General features: G+C 42.5%; 1 long non-coding RNA gene across 2 annotated transcripts in view; it reads right to left on the bottom strand.

The window, feature by feature from the left end:
- Positions 1-20,769, bottom strand: part of LOC127195758 (uncharacterized) — a 111,142-nt gene extending 90,373 nt beyond the window's left edge. Inside the window, exon 1 of one of the 2 annotated variants that reach the window (XR_007831393.1) lies at positions 20,481-20,769. This is a non-coding gene — a long non-coding RNA (uncharacterized LOC127195758). The remainder of the gene's footprint in view (positions 1-20,480) is intronic. The other variant, XR_007831394.1, reaches the window with a different exon arrangement.
- Between the last annotated feature and the right edge of the window lie 1,073 nt (positions 20,770-21,842).

Genomic DNA, 21,842 nt, shown 5'->3' with positions numbered 1-21,842 from the left:
CCGGAGGAGGGCCGTTGAGGATATCAAACAGGTTAGGCTCTTAGGCAAAAACAAGCTGGCAAGCAGACGAGCATCAAAATACACCGACCCCCACCACCACAACCCAAACATAATAAAGGGAATCTGCAGCAAGCCATAGCCAAGATCAAATAAAATGGAGAGAAAAAAAAACAATTCCACCTAAAATCCGGGAACAAGACAAGGCCGTCCATTCTCCCCCACATCTACTCAATATTTTATTGTGAAGTTCTAGTAGGCAGCATAAGACAGCTGACAGAGATCAAGAGTAGTACAGGCCCTATGGAACTTGAGTTCGGAAAGATGTCAAGTCCCCAGGCAGACAAGGAAACGTAAACACTGGAAACGCAAGGCAACCACTGCCCTTAACTGCCGAGTCACATCTTCTGCCCTTTATATGGTTCCTTAAGTAGCTACTGTGGACTCTTAAATCAATGAACAGTGATCAGAAATGAGGAGCATCAAGGCACTTTCTTAGAGCATAGAGAGTGACAGCTCAGGAAAGACAATCACACAGAATGACAAAGAGCAGTCAAGAAGTTTGGCAGCAAGAGCTCAGGTTATGAAAGAATTTGCCCAGAGTTTATGTGCCTGAGGGCTTTACAAGCATGAAAACAATCAATGAAACAGTATGTGAAGATAATAGTAAGGCCTAGCAGAGATTAATGAACTAGATGAGACTCAAAGATAGGTACAGTGATTCACATAACAGAACGGTTTCAGTGCAGAGACTAAAGAACTAGCAAAGCATCGTTCACCTAATTCAAACTGGAAAGTGAATTTCTATGTCTTAGAAGAGTAGAGCTAACTGAGGATACTGCAATATTTGACAAGGACTTCAGTGTTACCTTGTTTGAGACTGTGGAAAGTCGTACACACATAAACCACAACTGAAAGAAGACATGATGAGTGCCTAGGAACAAGTGACTAAATCACCCTCCTACATGACCCACAACTACAACCACACACAGCAGCTGCTAAGACTGAAGCAGTAAGAGTTTCTGCCAACAGGGTCTGAGGATGGGCAGATTAACCGGAATTCTCCTTTCCATCAGCCAAACCTTATACTAATGCCAAACGGAGAACACTGCATAAAAAAAAAAAAAAAAAAAAAAAAACAATAGAAAGTCCTTATGCAAAGTGGCTTACCTTGGAAGCACAAAGCAGGTGAGCTTCAAAATAATATACAAAAAATTAAAAAGTCATAGAGAGTTGCCAAGATCTATACGACGCAGCGATCACTTCTAATAACACATGAAATGGAAAAATTGAGTTCACACCAAGAATGCAAGGCTTGTTTCAACACCACTCAACAATAGATATCTATGTAAGACACCAAATATGAAGACTCAGTGAAAGTAGGAAAATGGCTATGTCAATAGATACATTAAAGCCATATGTAAAATATGACATTTTCTCAGTATAAAACCTCCAAGATATGAGGACAGAAGAACATACCCTCAGAATAATACAAACAGACAACAAAGCTAAAGCAAAAATGTAAAAAAGGACAACAGGAATAATCCACTCTAATCAGGACTAACTCAAAGAGTGCATCAGTGAGTACACAGTTCTCGACAGAGAAAAATTTAGGGGACAATAGAGTAAGAAAGCAAAGGATCTCCTTAAAGGAAAAAAACAAACAAGCAAACAAACACAACAACTAAGCTCAGCCCAAGAGTTGGTGGCACATGCCTTTAATCCCAAGCACTTGGGAGGCAGAGGCAGGTAGAGCTCTGTAAGTTCGAGGCCAGCCTGGTCCTAAAAGCGAGTCAAGACAGAGAAAGCTACACAGAGAAATCTTGTCTTGAAAAAAAAACCAGAAGAAGAAAAGAAGAAGAAGAAGAAGAAGAAGAAGAAGAAGAAGAAGAAGAAGAAGAAAAGAAGAAGAGAGAAGAACTCAATCAAACCACTCACACTCTTCAGATATCTTGGACTACTAGTAATATGATTAACAATGTCAAAAACAGCTATGCAGACTGAGGAGGAGGGCAGAGTCATCAGTGGTCACATCCCAATTTGGATCCTGTGTACTACAATCCAAACCTGTCAGACATGCCCACTGGAACCATACGGGAAAGACTATTTTTAGTAACAGAAGCTTTTCTGGTTCAATATAAGGGTAATTGCACAGGGGAGGAAATACACAGATTACACTTGGAACCTGACCAAAGCAAATGTTAAGGAAGGTCACAGGCCCTAAAAGGAATCCACTATGACATTTGCTACACACACAAATGCTTGTTCACACCCAAGACCAGGTGCTGCTTTCAGTCTGGGTCAGAGACTTTGTTTTCAATGGGCAACAGTTATTTCAGAGACTCGAAACTAATCAAATACAGGGAACTACTGAATGCTTAATGTACTGCCTATAGTGGGAAATTCATATCTAACCATAGCTAACATTATTCTCAGTGAAAATTTCCAGAATCATTAATGAAACAAAATCTTGCAAAATCAATTTCATGTCCTGTTTCTATTGTCACTTAAGAGCCACCCCACACCATGCTCAATCTGTCTAACATACCTGGATCCTTTGCTGCAATCTCTGTCCTCACTATCTAGGGCTCTTAGTTGTCACTCACAGGTGAGCAGATCTGGCTGAGCAGTGGGAGACCTGCCCATGGGAAAGAGGTACAAAGCACTTTATTGGAACAAAACTGAAAGATGCTAACACCTGCCAAAAGGATGACCATGAAGGAAATAGAAAGTATCATAAAAATATCTCTTCTTCACTGAGGATTTCAATTAGTCTATGAGATGTGAGACTCATTCACACACAGTTTACACACATGCAGAGCCATTTTCCCAGGTAGCCTGGGGAAGGAAGACTGCAAGAAAACTGGATTCTGACCCACAGAATCCAGACTGCTGCACTGCTGCACCACTACAACAGGGGGTCTCTGAGAAAAAGCCCTGAGGCCAGGGTCCAGGCATTCCCACTCCTACAAGAAGTCTACAGTGAAAAAACCTCAGTGTTAACAAGGCCGTGAACTTAAAAACAAGAGTTTGGCAACATGTGCACAGGCACAGGATTTCCTTGAACCAAGGAGGCAGTTTTCTGATTTAAGTCAGCAATCATAATCACTCAAAAGGTGTATCCTATTTGTTTGTAATCTATAGTGAGTTTTCTATCTACAATAGCAGTGTGGCCTGATGTCATGCTCTCACAGCACGCATAGTGGGCTGGGCTCTCAAAGAAATTCAGGACAAAGGGCTACCTGAGATTAACATATTAAAGAAGACATTTGTGGAGAGGTGATTTCTTTCTGTCTGGTTCCTCTCTAAAACCTAGTCTCTCCTCCAGTCTCTTTCTGTCCCCCATCTCCTCCCCTCTTGGTCCTCTCACGAGTTGGCTCAGTCTGGACCCTTCTAGATATATTTGGCTGTTTTCTCCCTCATACTGTAAAGCCCAAAATTGAACTGCAAATACCACCTGCCCAAGAACCAGATTAGTTACCTGGAATGCTGGGAGTTGTAGTTCTTCAAAACTAACAAAGCCACATGGGAAGTATGGTGGCATTAGTTTGGTATTCATAAGCCCCTGTAGCTCTTGACCAAAGTCCATTTCTCAGTCAATATTTACTATTTATATTAGTACCTGCTCAAGTAGTGAAATTGGTTTTTCTCCTGGGAATCTCAGGATGAACACAGCATAGAATAAACCTCAACCATACCCTGGAGCAGTCAGATCTTCAGTTTTCATCAGACCCAAGGTATAACATTAATAACTAAGCATTAAAGACACATTTCTGAATGCTGTACTCACATCTAAAATGTTAATGTTCCCAACCATAACTATGGTGCTTTATAAAGAATATTTTCTGATTCAATCAAATCTGCACTGGTTCCACATATGGCCAACATGTATTCTGTGGATGCTTATTCCCCAGGACAAAGGACACGTCTTGAATAGGCAAATAGAGGAACCGGGAGTTAAGAAAGCATGGGTGAATTTGAATTCGAGGAGATTTGTAACTGCTGTAGCAGTAAACCCAGTGTCCAAATACACATACTGCAAATGCTCCATGAGATGATTTTATGAAAATTATTCTGGCAACCATAAAAGAAAAATTTTAAAAACTCACAATAAACCCCCTACCCACAATGGTAAGGTATCCTCAAAAGAACTGTGATAGTGGCATCCTTAAGAGCAGGAGGCAGAGGCAAGTGGATCACTCGGAGTTCAAGGCCAGCCTGATCTACAAAGCAAGACTAGGACAGCTAAGGAAACAGAGAAACCCTGTCTTGAAAAACATGCTGCTGCTCTTCCTCTGTTTCCTATGCCACAACCACTCTGACATGGGAGGGTCCAGGGACACTGGGCTGCAGGTGCTGTGCTGCAGACTGGTGACTGTCCCAAGCCAGCAGCCAGGGAAACTGCTCTGAGGAGAGTTTGTTGGGTTTCTGTAAACAACCTGCCCCCACATGCTGCCCATCCACAGAAGGAAATGGTGCATACTCATAAAGACCCACCCACTATCCCTCAGCTCCAGTCACATGGTTCTCCTAAACCTTTCCATCCACAGAAGGAAATGGTGCATACTCATAAAGACCCACCCACTATCCCTCAGCTCCAGTCACATGGTTCTCCTAAACCTTTCCATCCACAGAAGGAAATGGTGCATACTCATAAAGACCCACCCACTATCCCTCAGCTCCAGTCACATGGTTCTCCTAAACCTTTCCAAGGGCCGCCCATATTTTTTCTCTTCCTTGTCACTCTCCTGGTTTTTAGTGTCACTGCCCTGCAGAGACTGGTGCCTCCAACTCTTCTTTCTCAAGTTGCAGGCCACACAGCTCTGTAGGCTCAGTTCTCTTAACCAATATATTTTATTACAACTTATTAACCGAACATATGTCACTTATAACCTGGCTAACCAAAACAATAGGAAAAGAAGGTTAAAGAACACAGTAATACCCAGTAATACCGTAAGGATACCAGTTCTGAGGTGTTGGACCCTAGAGTCCAATTCAGGAAGGGGGTTGCCGCGAGAGACCACTCAAGTCACACAGGCTGGATGTATAGGTAAAATTTATTACTGACACATCAGAAGTCCCAAATTGTTGATATGTCAGGGTCCCTCAGACTCGGGAGGTGAAGGACCCCAGTAGCTGTTTACAGGCTAGCTTTTAAAGGCTAAAAACCACAAAGCAGGGGGGGTTGCTTATCAAGTTAGACCCATATGGACATTGGCGTTGGGAGACCTCTTGGGGACTTGGGTGTGAGTCCCTAGGGCGGTTACTAGAAACCGTATGAGACCTTGATAGTGGGGAGCTCGCATGTTAGCTATTCTGGGAACGAGGGTGGAACTCCTGAGGCTAGCAGTAACAAGAACTGGGAGGAAGCCTCAGGTCTTACATTTTATAATTTACAATTTTACAGTTCTCAGAGGAACGATTCTCCTGGCGTAATCAGCAGGATTCTTCTTCTGTTGGAACCCGGAACCTCAGCAAGAGCCAGAGCCCCAAAGCCTTCCGCAAGCGGTTCTCTCTAGGAGTGTCTCAAGTGGAGTGTTTGAACAGCCAAACTATCCCAAGTTCCAAAGCCTCGCCTCCAGTTCTGGGCTCATTTATAGATCTCCTCCTGGAGTCTGTTCACGGGATCTTTTTAGCTGGCAACAATTAAGCTCCCGCAGGAGGTGGTTAGTCTTCTAGTGGGTTAACCTCACTTGTTCTCTTACAAGACAGTTCCCACACTTGGGACCATAAAAAACAGGTTTATCTCTCCTTCCACGCTCCAACTGTCAGGCTGCCCTGGCTCTGCTCTGCAAGCCTCCCAGCATTATTGCTGCCAGCCTAAACCAGAACTGGGTCTAGTAGGCTGCTGCACCCCAATATCTGAGCCCTATAGTGAATTCTGAACCCTTCATAGAAAAGATGGGCAGCCTAACTTGTTAGCTTGTTATACAAGCCTCCTAGGCTAAAAAAATGCAGAGCAGCCAGGCGTGGTGGCGCACTCCTTTAATCCCAGCACTCAGGAGGCAGAGGCAGGCAGATCGCTGTGAGTTCGAGGCCAGCCTGGTCTACAAAGCGAGTCCAGGACAGCCAAGGCTACACAGAGAGACCTTGTATCGAAACCCCGCCCCCCAAAAAAATGCAGGGCAAAAGACATCCAACACCCTTATTCCAATTTCTTTGGTCTCATTCACAAAAACAAATTATTTACCAAAAAAAAAAAAAAAAAAAAAAAAAAAAAAGTACTAAATCACAACCATAGCTGTATCCCCTAAAAAGAGCAATTTAAATAATATCCAACATTCAAAACACAGTGTCATGAAGATAAGCGCAAGAAAAATGGTTGATGGTATAGAAATGCAAGGAAATGGACAAAGGAACTGAGGGCAGTGTAGGATAAGAAAACTGCTGGGCATGGTGGCGCACGCCTTTAATCCCAGTACTTGGAGGCAGAGGCAGGTGGATTGCTGTGAGTTCAAGGCCGGCCTGGTCTACAAAGCGAGTCCAAGATGGCCAAGATAACATAGAGAAACCCGGTCTCGAAAAACCAATAAATAAATAAATAAGGGCTAATATCAAAATATATATACTTTGTGTGTGTGTATATATATATATATATATATATATATATATATATATATATATATATATATATACTTTGTATATACTGTGTAAGGACACCAGATATTGTATAACACCCCTTTCAAAAAACATTTTTACACAAATGATAAATTTATTTGTTAATGTTACATCTCAGGTTATTTTCAATTTTTTACACTAAAAAGATTTATGCAAAAATTAAGGTGGCTAAGTATAATCAAAGGTGTCTAGCTCTTTAACTTCTACTACATTACTTACAAAAATTTTCCCTCATTCAAAGTCAAGGATATTCAAAATTCTTGATAAAATGTAAAGTTTTCTTTCTCAGAATATGCAAAACCATGTGGGTTGGGGGCAAAGATGCAATGCCAAATGAAAAAACTTATTCTGAAAACTTGTAACAAAAAGGTTATTAATTAAAACTCTATGCATAGGTAATCTTAAGTTTTTATTGTATACTTATATGCAACTTCAAATCAACTCTTGTTGCCAGCATGGTGACACACATCTTAAATCCCAGCACTCTGGAGGAAGAGGCAGGCAGATTGCTGTGAGATCTAGGCCAGCCTGGTCTACAAAGGGAGGTCCAGGACAACCAAGACTACACAAAGAAACCCTGTCTCAAAAAACCAAAAATAACAAAAGAAAACAAAACAAAAACCAACTCTTGTTATCTCTTTTTAAACTAAGGATATAACAGCAGGTCTCCAAGACATTTTGGATTAGGATAGATTTTTATTCTAAAAATTTCATTTAAAAGACCAATAAATTGCCGGGCGTGGTGGCGCACGCCTTTAATCCCCAGCACTCGGGAGGCAGAGGCAGGCGGATCGCTGGAGTTCCGAGGCCAGCCTGTTCTACAAAGTGAGTCCAGGACAGCCAAGGCTATACAGAAAACCCTGTCTCGAAAAACCAAAAAGAAAAAGAAAAAAAAAAAGAAAAAAAGACCAATAAATTTAATAAATAAAACATATTTCATATATAAGATTAACAAAGTCCTGACATTTACACAGATGAACAATTACTGACTTAGAGGTTACACGACATCCTAATGTTCTCTAATGCTACATAAGAATCATATACAAAACAAAGTTACCAATGATTTTGTGGACTATATTTATGGTGTTATAAAATTATCAGTTTCTCTGTGGGCTACATTTATGATGTAAAGTTTCATTTTGATACTAAGAGATCTTCAGTCCAAAATTGTAGTTTCAGGCTAAAGCTTAATATGGATTAAAACTATAAAATACCAATCTTATTAAAGTTATTAACTTATTATAAGCTATAAAGATAATTAGGACATTCAAGTTAATGTCCAGTCACCTTTATAAATGAGCAAATTCTTTAGCATGCTCAAAACTATGCTTGTAATTATGCTAAATGCAAATATAATTAGTTTTGAAGGACAAACTTGTCTTTTGTGTATGTTTTCCAGGTTAAGATGAAAGCAAGTGACTAAAAACAAAGTTTACTTGAAATCAAGTATACTCAATAACTTAAGCGTTGACCATAGTGGATGTAAACATGTTTTTGTTTTGATCCCAAGTGTGGGATGGGAAACAGACTTGTGAGAGAGCAGGTGATGTTTATCCACTTAGAGAGCGAACCACTTCGTTTTGTAGGGGGTGGGAGGGGCTTGATTTTAACAGCTGAAAACAGCCTAGTACAGACTCTAAGAGGAGATACATATATGAACCCAAAACAGGAGACTGGGGCTTTTTGGGTCTGGGTATCACTTCGAGGAACTAAATTCGACAAGGTCTACTTCTGTTCCCATAATTCTCCTTTCTCTCCTATCTAGGGTAGGTGGCTTGGGAGGGAGGTATAAACATTTTAAGAATCTCAAATAAAGTTGGTTTGGAAAGAGGTGAAGCCTACAGTTTGACCCTCAGACTCTCAGAGTTCTTCGAATATGGCATTTTAAATGTTTAATAAAAACTTGCATGATAGTTCTGAGAATGTGATTTAAGGTATATAATGCAGGTTGTAAAGGTCTAAAAATGATTTAAAGTTCATACAAAACAAAAATAGTTCCAATAGCTTTCCCTCTCAATATGCACTTGTTATATTAAGACACAAAAAGTACAGAGGTAACCTGCTTTATCCAAGAATTCATATGATGTGACCACGGTCTTTCTGTAGGGCTTCTGGCAACCCTGGGCCAGGAAACCCCGTGTGCTGTCACCGTGGCAGCTGCACGGAAAGGCAGCTTCCAACCCGGAGAAGCACTGGCATGAGAGCAGATTCCCAATGCCAGGACAACCCATGAGAGAAAAACCAAGAGAAAAAAATAAGGCTGAGAACAGTCCAGCATAGGTCAGTCCTGATGAGAGTCACATCTATGTGTGTGTTGACAGGCTCTCCTGTGCTAGCTCTCCAACCTGGCCTGGCCATGCTGGGGTGATTCATACATGATGACACTCAGGTCCATAAAGAACTTAGGAGCTTCCATGGGGAATGGAGTGGAGGTGGAGGTGGGGGAGGGGGGTGCCACATGCACCAGCATAGTGGGGAAAAAAAGGTACTTACATCAGAACATGAATGCTTACTCTTCCTCTACTCCCATGAAACAATGGTCTGGAAGAGAAGTGAGGGCCAAGGCTGTTTGCTTTGAGGCAGCATAAGTGGGTCTGAGCAGTGGACTAAGAAGTGTGGCTATCAGGAGCTGGCCTATCAGGTGAGGCTTGTAGTGCAGAGCCAGTATGAACAATACTTGTTGAAATTCTATAATAATTTAAACTGCCCTATCATTTCATATATTTTCAATAATTGGGTTATTTTCTTGCTTTGCTAATTTCATTAATTTAAAAATGTTTGACCTTTGACTGTGTGCTTAAACCCGTGCTGTCATGTTAACACGCCAGTGAAAACAACTTACAAGTGTCTTATCTATTCACACGATGAGAGTTCTAGGAATGGAGCTCGAAGAGTTGTTTGGCTGCAAGTGTCCTCACTGGCTCTTATTTAGATTCAAGACTTATTTATCTATGTGCTGGTGGGTGAGTGTGCATGTGCCACAGCCCAACTATAGAGTTAAGAGAAAACGTGTAGAAGCAGTACGGTCTCCCAGAGACTGAGCTCAGGTCATCAGTGTTAGAAGCAACCAACTTAACAATGAGACAGCTCTGGCATCCATTTGTGGTTATAAGAAAAGTGTTATGAACAAGTGTTTCTCCTAAGGATAAACTAATACATAAAAAAAAAAAAAAAGAGCTAGGAGTATATCGTTTTCATAGTACATAGGATTTATTATTCAAATTGTCCTGTGTTTCCTCTATCCTTGGATGAAAATATGTTTACAATCTGAAAAGAAGACAGTACTTTGTAGATGTGGTGTTTTGCTCATCTCATTTGAGCATCAGTGACACGGCTCAGTGTGAAAAGCCTGTGCTATGCAAGGCTGGCAACCTGACCTTGATCACAATATAAGGATGAGCAAAAGTAGATCCCACAAAGTCGTCTTCCATTCTCCACACATCTGTGTGCATAAAAATACATAACCACATTGCATACACAATAGAAAAATTAATAAATCTCATTGCTGGATGTTACAGTATCTAGCATATCTCGATAATTCCCTTAAAAGGCAATAGTTCAAGATGAAATGCCACATGGTAACTAATGGGGACATGAAGAAGCACGGAACATCAGATAATATATACATATCCATAGCAGTCAAGCTATGTTGTGAGATGCTCAGTCTGTTGTTGATTATCCTACTTCATTACATCTCTATCAAATACATGAACACGGTGCTTTGGATAAACATGAGGTTTTAAAGGTTTTTTTTTTTTTAATATTCCCTTCTATTAAGCATTTTAACATTAACACTGTTAAAACATTTGACAAAACAGGACACATTGGGGGTACATCTTCTACCCTTGGATTTGTACTCAGGAAGCTGACACATGAAGAGTTCAAATGCAGCCTTGACTAATGACTGACATCTAAGTCATGATGGATAACAAACATCATCTCAGAGGAATTTGTGAAACTATGAAAAGCAAAACCAGGAACGAAAACTCACCATCCTTTCACAGTCACTCTTACTTAAAAACTATGATCATGCCCAGCCTGATATTCAAATGAACAAAGGCCCACTTAGATGATGGGCATCTTCTTCTATACAGTGCAGCAGAAAACTATCTATAACCAAGTCAAAGTGCAATTGAAGATGAAGTGAAGCTACAAAAGGATTGTAAGAACAGCTTTAAAAATTCTGCACAAAAATTTGCCACACGTATAGCAACCTTCTATACCTACTGCAAATGATTAAAAATAAAATCACAACCACAACTGTGATCTTCACCATTACACTTGAATGAACATGGTAACTTACTTCCTTCAAGGCTATGATGAAGAGATGAAACAAAATTTTTCCTAGAATTGAAGACAACTGTAATCGTTAACAAGGACAGTGTTTTTCCCTTGTATGGGATCTTTCCTGTTTCCTAACATCCAGATCATATTAAAAAAAAAAAAAAAAGACTTCAAGAGCAGAGCTTGGTGACTATGCCTTTAATCCCAGAACTCAGGAGGCAGAGGCAGGCAGATCACTATGAGTTCAAGGCCAGCCTGGTCTAAAAAGCGAGTATAGGACAGCCAAGGCTACAGAGACTAGTCTCAAAAAACAAACCAAAAAAAAAAATTTTTTTTTCAATATATTTACAGGGCTAGAGACATGGCCAAGGAGTTAAGACAAATTCATTCCTAGGACCAACATTAGGGTTTCGACAACTTCCTGAAATTCCTGCTACAAGATGTTCCAAGAATCTAATCTTCTTAGAAACCAGCATTCACATGCATGTACCCACACAAAGATGACACACTGATTCCATGTGATTAAAATGAAAACAAATTGTTAAAGAAATAAATTTTTACTCATGAATGTTTTTCTCATATAGTCCTTCATTCCTGTAACCCAGGAGTTGAAGCTTGTAGAAGAAAGCAACCATGTAGGGGTGAAGTTAGAGAAATCAATCTTTCTCAGCTGGTGGTTTCACTTGGGAAGATTTAGGAAAATCTGCCCTGCTGGAGGCAATACGTCACTGGGAGTGAGCTTGAGAATTTCCATCTTTACAACATTTCTAGTTCCTATTCGCATTACTGCTGCGGGTTGAGGATGTGAACTCTGAGCTTCCTCCTTTTATTGACATGGCTGAAACTTGTTGCCATGACACTTTCATGGTGATCACATAACTCTCTGGAACTATAAGCCAAATTAAACACCTTTATAAGTTTCCTTAGACAGAAACGGCACTAATGCACATGAATAAAGATTTACATCTGGATGCGATATTTCATGTCATTGAGAAAAGTATAAAATCTAAAAGGATTACCTTATCATTTAAATTCATAGTTCTTCTCAACATGAGTTTACAGGTACAAACAAAATGAAGAGAGGTATCATTGTACTTGAGTAGACTATTGGCATTTGTTGTTGTTGTTTTTTCTTTCAAAAGAAATAATCTTATATAACTTAATGTGTTGGCTAAAGGTCTTACCAAATCCTTTATGAGTCCTTCAGGTCTTCAAAGACTACTCTGATATGCAAAGATTTTAACAGACTGATTATCCACTAATGGCTTTAGTCTTGTATAAAAATTTACCACACTGACTACACTTATAGGTTTTCTCTACAGCATGACTTTTTCTCATGATTTTTAAAGACTACTGCCATATACACAGGCTTTACCCTTATTCCTCATATGTATTCATTGTTTTCTTTTATGATGTAGGAGATCACTGTGACATGCAAATGCTTTACCATATGGATCACATCAATAGGGTTTCTGTCTAGTATGATTACTTTAATGATTATGACTTGAAAATGTGTAAAGGCTTCACCATAATAAATACATTCATACAGTTTCTCTCCAGTATGTGTTCTTTCATTTCTTTGGAGGTAACTGTGACATGCAAAGGCTTTTCCACATTGCTTACATTCATAGGGTTTCTCTCCAGTATGTGTTATTTTATGACTTCGAAGGTAACTGTGACATGCAAAGGCTTTTCCACATTGCTTACATTCATAGGGTTTCTCTCCAGTATGTGTTCTTTCATGACTTCGAAGGTAACTGTGACGTGCAAAGGCTTTTCCACATTGCTTACATTCATAGGGTTTCTCTCCAGTATGTGTTCTTTCATGCCTTCGAAGGTAACTGTGACATGCAAAGGCTTTTCCACATTGCTTACTTACACATAGGGTTTCTTCCAGTATGTGTTCTTTCATGACTTCGAAGGTAACTGTGACATGCAAAGGCTTTTCCACATTGCTTACATTCATAGGGTTTTTCTCCAGTATGTGTTCTTTCATGCCTTCGAAGACATGGGTGACGTGCAAAGGCTTTTCCACATTGCTTACATTCATAGGGTTTCTCTCCAGTATGTGTTCTTTCATGACTTCGAAGACATAGGTGACGTGCAAAGGCTTTTCCACATTGCTTACATTCATAGGGTTTTTCTCCAGGATGTGTTCTTTTATGACTTCGGAGGTAACTGTGACATGCAAAGGCTTTTCCACATTGCTTACATTCATAGGGTTTCTCTCCAGTATGTGTTCTTTCATGACTTCGAAGACATAGGTGACGTGCAAAGGCTTTTCCACATTGCTTACATTCATAGGGTTTCTCTCCAGTATGTGTTCTTTCATGACTTCGAAGACATAGGTGACGTGCAAAGGCTTTTCCACATTGCTTACATTCATAGGGTTTCTCTCCAGTATGTGTTCTTTCATGACTTCGAAGACATGGGTGATGTGCAAAGGCTTTTCCACATTGGCCACATTCATAGGGTTTCTCTCCCGTATGTATTCTTTCATGTCTTTGGAGGTGACTGGGACGCGCAAAGGCTTTCTTACATTGCTTACACTCGTAGGGTTTTTCTCCAGTATGTGTTCTTTTATGCCTTCGAAGATATTTGTGACGTGCAAAGGCTTTTCCACATTGCTTACATTCATGGCGGTTTTTTACCATATGAACTTTTTTATGTGTTATGAGCGTACTATGACATGCAAAGCCTTTACCACATTGATCACTTTCAAAAAGTATCTCTCCAGTATCTGTTATTTTATGCTTTTGGAGATGACTAAGATGTCCAAAGCCTTTATCATATTGATTACATTCATAAGGTTTCTCTCCACTGTGAGTTCTTTCATGTCTTTGGAGATAACTGTGATGTGTAAAGGCTTTACTACATTCATTACAGTCATAGAGTTTCTCTCCAGTATGAATTTCTTCATGTCTTTGAAGATGACTGTGATGTGCAAAGGATTTCCCACACTGATTACATTCATACAGTTTCACTCTAGTATGTGTTCCTTTATGTATTTGCAGACTACACTGTTGTGAAAAGGCTTTATCACATTGATTACATTTGTAAGATTTCTCTACAGTATGTATTCTTTCATGCCTTTGAAGACGACTGGAATGTGCAAATACCCATTGAGAATATTCAGAGGGATTCTCTCCAGTATTATGTCTTACATTCCTGTGAAGATAGTTGACATATATTAGAGCTTTACCACATTCATTACACTGATGATTCTTATCTGTATGGATTAATCTCAAAAATTGTATAAGTGTAAAGAGGAATCAGATCTTAAGGGTAAACACAAATCAGATTCCTAACACTGAGGTACATGGTTTTGTGGGAATTTAATAATCATCCATACACATAAAGCTGCACTTATTTACACTGTTGTTTTTCTTAAAATTTCCAGGACATATCAGAATTTTCTCTAAGGCATATTTATGTCAGCTTACATATGACAATTACCTTCCTCCTCTTCTAGAACTTTGGCATCGTTCTCCAATATTGTGGTCTTCCCAATTATAGCCTAAAATACAATACCAGAAAATGTATGGTAGACTTTGGAAATTATGGAAAATTTAAACTACTATATTCAATGAACCTTAGAATCATGCCTGATTTACCCATCGCATTCTCAATTAAAATTCTATAAGAGCATCAACAACAAAGAAACAGTTGTCCTCTTATTTTAAAAGGGGAAGGAAATCCATAGTCTTACCTACAGCAGTGAGGTTACTGTAGGTCTCCAGCATCACATCTTTGTAGAGACTCTTCTGGGAAGGATCCAGCAAAGCCCACTCATCCCGAGTAAAGTTCACGTGCACATCATCATAGGTCACTGCATCCTAAAATATCCCATACAGGTACAACAGAAAGCATGATACTGACATCACTGTACATGTATATTTCATTGACAATATATTCATAATGCTGAAGCTTCCCTTACTTATTTCCTGAGACATAAGTTCTACTGTAATCACCAAGTCATTTTAGAAGAAAATTCCTGCACTCTCTGAATAGAACATAGCCTTGCAAGGGAAATGACAATTACCACACATAGAAAGAAACAGACAAACAAGCAGATCACCAGTATTGAGTACACATCAGAGAAACTGTATGAAAAATTACTAAGAAAAAAATGAGCAAGATGAATGTACTTGATCATGCCTTTAATCTCTAAACTCAGGAGACAGAGGCAGATGTATCTCACTGAGTTGGATGTCAGCCTTGTCTATGCTCTGAGTTCTAGCACAGCCAGAGTTACATATGAATATACTGCCTTCCCTTCAAACTCCACCAAATGATAAAGATAGAAGTTCCTCAAAAGAATTATACATTCACTCAAGTTCCCTATTCATCTTCCAGAATCTGAAGTGCCTCAGTTTAAACTGTAACCTTAATGAGACCTTAGTAAAAGGGAATGCAGGGTTAAACAGCTACAGATGGACAGATAAAAATATTAGCCATGTAAATGTTGTTCGTAAATAAGGAGCCCAGAGCAAAAGAAATGGCTCTCCAGGGAAGAGCTCTTGCTAGTCCTGGAAATAAGTGGGCACAATTGCAAGTACTTACATGGGGGATCACAAGTATCCACTACCCAATGTTCAGGAGTTCTGAGGCCATCCTCTGACTACTGTGAGGACCAGGCACACAGGAACTAAGGTAACAGCAAGTGCATACCAATACACACAGCTTTTTACGTGGGTGCTAGGGACCCCAACTCAGCTAATCAGGCTAGCATGGGTAAGAACACTATTGAGTGAGCCATCTGTCCAGTTTGTAAGGGTGCTATGCTGAGCTGAGCTGTGCTGTGTGTGCTATGCTGTGCTGTGCTGTGCTGTGTGCTGTGCTGTGTGTGCTGTGCTGTGTGTGCTGTGTGTGCTGTGTGCTGTGCTATGCTGTGCTGTGCTGTGTGTGCTATGCTGTGCTATGCTGTGCTGTGTGTGCTGTGCTGTGCTGTGTGTGCTGTGTGTGCTGTGTGTGCTGTGCTGTGTGTGCTGTGCTGTGTGTGCTGTGTGTGCTGTGCTGTGTGTGCTGTGCTGTGTGTGCTGTGCTGTGTGTGCTGTGCTGTGTGTGCTGTGTGTGCTGTGTGTGCTGTGCTGTGTGTGCTGTGTGTGCTGTGTGTGCTGTGTGTGCTGTGCTGTGTGTGCTGTGCTGTGTGTGCTGTGTGTGTGTGCTGTGTGTGCTGTGCTGTGTGTGCTGTGCTGTGTGTGCTGTGCTGTGTGTGCTGTGTGTGCTGTGTGTGCTGTGTGTGCTGTGCTGTGTGTGCTGTGCTGTGTGTGCTATGCTGTGCTGTGTGTGCTGTGCTGTGTGTGCTGTGCTGTGTGTGCTGTGCTGTGTGTGCTGTGTGTGCTGTGTGTGTGTGTGTGCTGTGCTGTGTGTGCTGTGTGTGCTGTGTGTGCTGTGCTGTGTGTGCTGTGTGTGCTGTGCTGTGTGTGCTGTGCTGTGTGTGCTGTGCTGTGTGTGCTGTGTGTGCTGTGTGTGCTGTGCTGTGTGTGCTGTGTGTGCTGTGCTGTGTGTGCTGTGTGTGCTGTGCTGTGTGTGCTGTGCTGTGTGTGCTGTGCTGTGTGTGCTGTGCTGTGTGTGCTGTGTGTGCTGTGCTGTGCTGTGTGTGCTGTGTGTGCTGTGCTGTGTGTGCTGTGCTGTGTGCTGTGTGTGCTGTGTGTGCTGTGTGTGCTGTGTGTGCTGTGTGTGCTGTGCTGTGTGCTGTGTGTGCTGTGTGTGTGTGCTGTGCTGTGTGTGCTGTGTGTGCTGTGCTGTGTGTGCTGTGTGTGCTGTGTGTGCTGTGTGTGCTGTGTGTGCTGTGCTGTGTGTGCTGTGTGTGCTGTGCTGTGTGTGCTGTGCTGTGTGTGCTGTGCTGTGTGTGCTGTGTGTGCTGTGTGTGCTGTGTGTGCTGTGTGTGCTGTGTGTGCTGTGTGTGCTGTGTGCTGTGTGTGCTGTGTGTGCTGTGCTGTGTGTGCTGTGCTGTGTGTGCTGTGTGTGCTGTGCTGTGTGTGCTGTGCTGTGTGTGCTGTGTGTGCTGTGTGTGCTGTGCTGTGTGTGCTGTGTGTGCTGTGCTGTGTGTGCTGTGTGTGCTGTGTGTGCTGTGTGTGCTGTGTGTGCTGTGTGTGCTGTGTGTGCTGTGTGTGCTGTGTGTGCTGTGTGTGCTGTGCTGTGTGTGCTGTGCTGTGTGTGCTGTGTGTGCTGTGCTGTGTGTGCTGTGCTGTGTGTGCTGTGTGTGCTGTGCTGTGTGTGCTGTGTGTGCTGTGCTGTGTGTGCTGTGCTGTGTGTGCTGTGTGTGCTGTGTGTGCTGTGTGTGCTGTGCTGTGTGTGCTATGTGTGCTGTGCTGTGTGTTGTGTGTGCTGTGTGTGCTGTGTGCTGTGTGTGCTGTGTGTGCTGTGTGTGCTGTGTGTGCTGTGTGTGCTGTGCTGTGTGTGCTGTGTGTGCTGTGCTGTGTGTGCTGTGTGTGCTGTGTGTGCTGTGTGCTGTGTGCTGTGTGTGCTGTGTGTGCTGTGTGTGCTGTGTGTGCTGTGTGTGTGTGTGTGCTGTGTGTGCTGTGCTGTGTGCTGTGCTGTGTGTGCTGTGTGTGCTGTGCTGTGTGTGCTGTGCTGTGTGTGCTGTGCTATGTGTGCTGTGTGTGCTGTGTGTGCTGTGCTATGTGTGCTGTGTGTGCTGTGCTGTGTGTGCTGTGTGTGCTGTGCTATGTGTGCTGTGTGTGCTGTGTGTGCTGTGTGTGCTGTGCTGTGTGTGCTGTGCTGTGTGTGCTGTGCTGTGTGTGCTGTGTGTGCTGTGTGTGCTGTGTGTGCTGTGCTGTGTGTGCTATGTGTGCTGTGCTGTGTGTGCTGTGTGTGCTGTGTGTGCTGTGTGTGCTGTGTGTGCTGTGTGTGCTGTGTGTGCTGTGGTGTGCTGTGTGTGCTGTGCTGTGTGTGCTGTGCTGTGTGTGCTGTGTGTGCTGTGTTGCTGTGTGGCTGTTGCTGTGCTGTGTGTGCTGTGTGTGCTGTGTGTGCTGTGATGTGCATGTGTGTTGCTGTGCTGTGCTGTGTGTGCTGTGTTGTGTGTGTGCTGTGTGCTGTGTGGTGCTGTGCTGTGTGTTGCTGTGCTGTGTGTGCTATGTGTGCTGGTGTGATGTGTGTGCTGTGTGCTATGTGTGTGTGTGTGCTGTGCTGGTGTGTCTGTGTGTGCTTGTGTGTGCGTGTGTGCTGTGTGTGCTGTGCTGTGTGTGATGTGCTGTGGTGTGTGTGTGTGCTGTGCCTGTGTGTGCTGGTGTGTGCTGTGCTATGTGTGCTGTGTGTGACTGTGGTGCTTGTGTGTGCTGTGCTTGTGTGTGCTGTGTGATATGGTGTGATGTGTGTGCTGTGTGTGCTGTGCTATGTGTGCTGTGTGTGCTGTGTGTGCTGTGCTATGTGTGCTGTGTGTGCTGTGCTATGTGTGCTGTGCTATGTGTGCTGTGTGTGCTGTGTGTGCTGTGCTATGTGTTGCTGTGTGTGCTGTGCTGTGTGTGCTGTGCTCCTCTGCATCCTGGTGCTGTGCTGTGTGTGCTGATTGCTCTGTGTGCTGATGTGCTGTGCTGTGCTGTTGTGTGCTTGCTGTGCCTGTGTGTGCTGTGCTGTGTGCTGTGTGCTGCTGTGCTGTGTGTGCTGTGCTGTGCTGTGCTGTGCTGTGTGTGCTGTGCTGTGCTTTGTTTGAGATAGTTTCCTGTATACCAGACTGTATTAAAATCCTCTGTGAAGTGAGCCTGGCCTTATACTATTCATTCTCCCACCTCTGCCTCCAAAGTGCTGGAAGTGACTTTGTGCAAAGGGAACATGCCATTAAGGGGGAAAATCAAGAGAAAGAACAAAAGTACAGGCAAATGCAATAAAGGTTCCTTCCACTCTTGAGTTTCCTACTTTATGTTTAATGGTTGAAGCAAGAACTATATAATATGGCTCTGGGCATAGGTAGAAGATTTAAGACAATTATGAGTGGGACTGGCTGGAGGGCAATAAAGGGAGTTAAGCTGTCTACACTTTACTAGAAGTGGTAAAGCACTAGCGGCAATGGATACTGATAAACTATGTGCATATAATACCTACAGAAACCACAATAAAATCTAACAAAGACACACTCAAAAGCACTACAGATAAAACAGAATGGACTTCTCAAAAGTGTTCCCCAAAAAAGCACCGAACAAAACAAAATAATAAAATCATACTTTTCTTGTTGTTTGTTTGTTTGTTTGTTTTCCCTGAGACAGGGTTTTTCTGTGTAGCCTGGCTGTCCTGGGCTCTAAAATCACACCTTTAAGCTCTAACAAATCAATAACAGCAGTAAATACAAATGGCCTAAATACAGACAAGAGAAGAGATTAAGGAGTCTTTGGTCAAAAGGCACAATGTTGCATTCAGACAGGGAGAATACTTAAGTATTAGGTGACTTATACACTGACTGGCCTCGCTCACTCATTCTACAGAACATACACATACAACTCCTCTGTGTCTTTTATTATTATATATGGTTATGCTTAAAAAAAACAGAGGATCATAGGGATTAAACACAACAGTGTATTTCTGCCAGGAACAGGGCCAGGCGAGGGGGTACAGGTCCGTAGTCCCAGCTCATGTGAGGCAGAGGAGGGATGAGCTCCATCTATATAGGGAATTCAAGGTCAGCCCAGACCTGATGAGGTGCTGTCTCAAAGCAAAACCCAAATACAACAACACAATGTATTTGTAAAAGGTATTTGGAAGTTTAAAAAAAAAAAGCAGAAAATGATATATTATGAAAATGTTAATAAAATAATGCTGAAGTGGCTCCATTCAGTGGTGGAAGACTTGACTGGCATGTGGGAGACCCTAAGATTTCCAGCACCACAGATTTAAAAAATTACAACCTTTTATACTACCATCCGATTAAGTAAATGTCAGAGAAAAGTACAAAAGACCGGTAGGGATATCAATAATGTGTCCATTTCACATTTCTGTGACCAATTGCCTGACATAACTCAAGCGCAGAAGAATTCATTTTAGCTCATGTTTCAGAAGTTTCCATCCATCCTGGCACAGAGGGTGTGGCAGGACAAGCTGCTCACACTCGGTGGTGTGGAGGAAACAGGGCAGGGTGGGAGGGGTGAGGGGAGAAGAGAGGCAGAGACTCTTTCTCCTTTATCATTAGGGTCCTGGTCCTGTGGGATGAGGCACCTGCATTTAATGTGGCTCTTTCTCCTTTAGCGACTCCTCTCTGGAAATAGCCCACTACACCACTCCCAGGTCTTCATTACTCTCCTACCACATTGAGATTCAAAATTAGCTGCCACAGGCTGTAGAGACAGCTCAGCATTTAATAGCCTGCTCTGCTCTTCCAGAGGACCAGCACCCACATCAAGCGGCTCACCAACTGTCTATAACTTCAGTTCCGAAGTGGCCCCATACCTCTGGCTCCAATAGGCATCTGCCCTCACACTACCACACCCACACTCAGACAGACAGACTCTCTTTAATAACAAAAAATAAATCTTTAAAAAATAAAAATTAACCACACCATCAACCAACGGTATCCAGTGGACATTTGACGAGTATTCAACCCCAACAGAAAGTACATCCAAGGGGCTATGGAGGAGCAGGGGCCGTACCCTAGGGCATAAGCAAAGCTCAGCAAATGTAGTGCAACACGCCACATGTGGAGCTCAGAGGTAACTTCCGGGAGTCAGGTCTCTCCTTCCACTGGGAGTCCCAGCGATCAAAGTCGGGTTGTCAGGCTTGTCCAGGAAGTGCTTTTGCCTGACGGTCCATGTTGCCATCCCAGTTTAAAAGAACTGAAATGGCAGTTTATTCTTGGACCTGGATGGAAGCTTCCATAAAAGAACCTGCTACAGCCTGCCTCCTCGGCGCTTAGGAAGTCCACTCTTGTGCTGAAGGAAGCAATCGATGTGATCATACAGGGCTTCAAGCTGTGTGAGACAAGGCCTTTCCTTAGCCATGGGGCCCTCCAGAGACACCGGCGGCCAGAGAGTGAAGGAGCCCCTGTCTCTCTGCTTCACCCACCGAGCTGCTTCACCATGGCAGCAGCCATTACCTGTGGCAGGAGCTCCTGAAGACCACTGTCATTTCCTAGGACTTGAAGAGCCAATCTTGCCAGGCTTGGTGGTGTAGGCGTGTAATCCCAACACTCTAGAAGATGCTGAGGTGGGAGAAGTTGCCACGGACTGTCTCAGTTCCATATATGTCCTTGGGAACGGGAATTCTCAAAGATAGGCGAAGTGACAAACAGACAAACCCAGAGGTAGTGTTTGGGTCTGAGTGTATTTTGCAGGCAAGCAAGCTAGGTTTTTATACACATTTACTGAAACGGGGTGGAGGGGCTGTTTTTTGTCGTTATATATTTTTCATACAATTCAAAATACAGGATGCAGAGTAATAATGTTGTCATCAATCTTGAATCCTCATTCTTAAGTCATTAGATTGGTATCAGTACGCATGTGCCCTCTTTATCAAAGGTCAGTGTTCTCTCATTATGCCAAACATCTGTGAGTCAAGACAGTTTTTTCTTAGCTCTTCTTGTCACTATCTGGAGCTTTCTTAAACACTTTATGTGTAAGTCATAATATAAACTATGATTAATCCTTAGCCATGCTTTTATTAACAAGTGGACCGGAACTTGGTGATAATATTGCCTGAATGACCCTTGGCTGCGGTCCCAAGTTAGGGCATCTCCTAGCAACACGGTTACATTTGAAAAGTTCTGATAAGAGAGTAGGTTAGACAGAATGTTCCAAAAACAAATGAATAAGAGAAAAAGGAGGGGGTCTGCAATCATTTACTCCTGGCAGGTACATCAGACCCATTCCGGGAGGCTCTCCCTTGGGTAGGGGTCATCACCTCAGGTTGTGCAGTATCATTTGTCACATAGACTCCATTGGAGGGGTGGTGACAAGAAGTGTATTATGTTTGAGGACAGGCTAGGATACGTAGTGAATTTCAGGCCAGGCTAGTCT

The sequence above is a fragment of the Acomys russatus genome, chromosome 1 (assembly GCF_903995435.1).
Source record: "Acomys russatus chromosome 1, mAcoRus1.1, whole genome shotgun sequence".
Taxonomy (NCBI): domain Eukaryota; kingdom Metazoa; phylum Chordata; class Mammalia; order Rodentia; family Muridae; genus Acomys; species Acomys russatus.
This window is presented reverse-complemented; position numbering and strand designations above follow the sequence as displayed.